The sequence below is a fragment of the Trichosurus vulpecula genome, chromosome 9 (assembly GCF_011100635.1).
Source record: "Trichosurus vulpecula isolate mTriVul1 chromosome 9, mTriVul1.pri, whole genome shotgun sequence".
Taxonomy (NCBI): domain Eukaryota; kingdom Metazoa; phylum Chordata; class Mammalia; order Diprotodontia; family Phalangeridae; genus Trichosurus; species Trichosurus vulpecula.
This window is the reverse complement of record NC_050581.1, coordinates 24,344,330-24,347,258: the sequence shown is the minus strand read 5'-3', so window position 1 is coordinate 24,347,258 and position 2,929 is coordinate 24,344,330. Positions and strand designations below refer to the sequence as shown.

Genomic DNA, 2,929 nt, shown 5'->3' with positions numbered 1-2,929 from the left:
CCATGTCTGAACTTCTTTGAGGTGTTTTTATGCCTAGTTATGATGAGTTCCATGAGAGCATGGACTTTCTCACTTTGCCCATTTGTACCATCATATTTTGCACAATTCTTGGCACATAATAAGTGGCTGATAAATTCATTTCATTCATCCATCCATTCATTCATTTTTGTCCCCTGTACATAAAGGAAAATGGAAGAGACGATAGTAATCATCTATGTATATAATATATAACATACTTTATAACTAAAAGATGATTTAATTCTTTCTAGTGCAGCACTCAGCAAACTTTTCTGGATGAGGCCTATAACTTTGTTGGTAACAGGAGACTTCCACAAGAAGGTTTCCCTATCAATACAGATCGGCACATTCTATGGAACTTGTAGAGCAATTTGTCAGACCACTGAGAGGTCCAGATTTGCCAAAAACATGTAGTCAAGGTGTATCAGAGGTGAGACTTCCACCAAGGACTTCATGAGTCTGAAGCCATCTGTATGTACTCTACCATTATCTCTTAACAATTGGAATATGTTCGGTACTTGGTAAATATTTCTTGGTTGATTAGATCAAGGAGATTAAAATACAAAGACGTGGGAGAAAGTATGTGGCAAGAGAAATAGATCTGGAATCAGAAGCCTTGTATTCAAGTCCTTGGTCTTACATCCAGTATCTGAGAAATCTAAGGTAAGAGACAGTATCTTTAAACCTTAATTTATTTTTCTGTAAAGTGGGGAAATTGGATGAGACTTCCATGAAGGTCTCTTCCAACTGAAACCAAAGAAGCAAGGAAAGGAGGTGAGATTTCCTAACTTCTTTCTAATGGGTGAAATTCATTTCATAAAAAAAGACAAGTGTTGCATATGAAACATAAAACCTTAGTAGTTTAATACACTCTGTATTTTATGCTACACCACACACAAGCCAAGCGAGTCATATAATATATATACACACACACACATATATATTATATATAAAATATATTTACATATAATTATAAGTTATTATCTTGATCCATCTTTGACATTGGCTGTGTGATCTGAATAATCACTTAACGTCTCTTTAGATATCTCTCTGAGATTCTAAAGAGGCAAAGGTGATACCAACATGCATTCTTAGGGAGGGATTTCTTCACCTTGGAGTTCCCCATTGCAATGAAATCACAGGTGCCTGGTACGCAGAAGGTACATAATAAATTGTATTAATTTACTGTCTGTCCTTATCTAGACCTTTTACATACCAGCCTCTTGCTTTTGTACTTGAATCTCTTCATTCTGTGATGGTGATTGATGGTCTCCAAGTTTATTTGTGTCCCCAGTGAGTTATGATAATTTCAAACTAAAGCTTTTTTTCATCCATTTATTAGAATTTAGCATAAGACAGTATCAATAATGAATCATGATAGCTGAAAGAAGTGGAGACATAATTCATATTTAGAGGCTATCACTTGTATTCTAAGAAAAGACAATCTTTAATCATCATGACTCTTTATCATCCAATATCCATAATATCCATATTTTTATAAAAGTAGGGGTTCTTGTTGTTTGAAGTGTCATTCACATGGAGTTAATTACTTAATCTCAGACTCAACACTTTATCAAAAGATAGAAGAGTCAAGTTGGGAAAAATGGAAAGAATATGTTTTAAATAATTAATTTATTTTTAGATTTCAACATTCATTGACACAAGATTTGGAGCACCAAATGTTTTCCCCATCTTTCCCCCCCTCCACCACCACAGGATGGCAAGCATTCTGATTACCCCTTCCCCTAGTCTGCCCTCCCTTTTATCACCCTTCACACCTCTTGTCCCCTTCTCCCTTAATTTCTTGTAGGGCAAGATAGATTTCTATACCCCATTGCCAATATATCTTATTTCCAAGTTGCATGTAAAACATTTTTTGTCACAGACATTTTTATTAACAGACCATTAGAAAAATAATCATGGTGGAGACCTTTAGTTCATTCTTCTAATATACCTGTTGATTTGGTCTTCCCTGTTACAAGCATCTCTACCTTCCACAAAATGTGTCATCTTTTTCTTCATTCTGCCTCATGGAGAAGATAATTTGAAGGGTCACAGGAGGTTGTTGGCAGCTTTGAAGTCCTTGCCAACAGTGTAGATCTTATGAATCAAGTCCTCCAGGCAGATAATTTCATATTTACCAAGAGATTTTGCAATAAGGGCATTATCTGTCAGGGCAATTCTTTGTTTCTTGATTTTGCCATAACCACATTTGTAAATGAAGTCATTCACAGACTTGAGGTTTGGGTAACCCCATGCAATGTATGGTTCCACAATCCTTAGCATGTTAATTGAAGTCTTGCTAAGCTTAACAAAAGTGCCATTGAAGATCTGGTGAAGATGAAGAAGCTACAATACTTTTTGTATCTTTGGGCTAACACCATTGATGCCTCTGATTCTGATCACAAAAGCTAACCTGGATTCAGCAGGCACATAGTAGTTGCCAGATTTGTGTGCCATTCTAGGTAACAGGATTTCACTTCTGTACTTCTGTCTATACTCCTTATGGTAGGCTTTAGCTTTTACACAGATAACTTCTCTCTGTATTGTATGGAGCTTCTTTATAGCCATCTTCTTCTTCAAGCATTTGGCCTTCAGGATTGTGAAAGTTTTTCACTTTTTCAAAAGGGATACTGGAAGGTTTGATAGCTTCTTCTTTTCTTCTACAGCTGCCATGATTCCAACCAGAAAAGAGGTAAAAACAATTTGTAATATTTGTTTTTAAAACTTTTGAGTTTCAGATTCTTTCCCTTCTTCCCTCCTCACCCACCCTCACTGAGAAGACAAGCCATTCAATGTAGGTTATACATGTGTAGTTATGCAAAACACTTCCATAATAGTCATGTTGTGAAAGACTAGCTATATTTCCCTCCATCCTAAGGTACACCCCATTTATTCTATTTTCTCTTTT

The 2,929-nt window shown here is 36.0% G+C and overlaps 1 pseudogene; it reads right to left on the bottom strand.

Moving 5' to 3' along the window:
- Positions 1-1,950: 1,950 nt before the first annotated feature.
- On the bottom strand, positions 1,951-2,694 carry LOC118831691 (annotated as a pseudogene).
- Between the last annotated feature and the right edge of the window lie 235 nt (positions 2,695-2,929).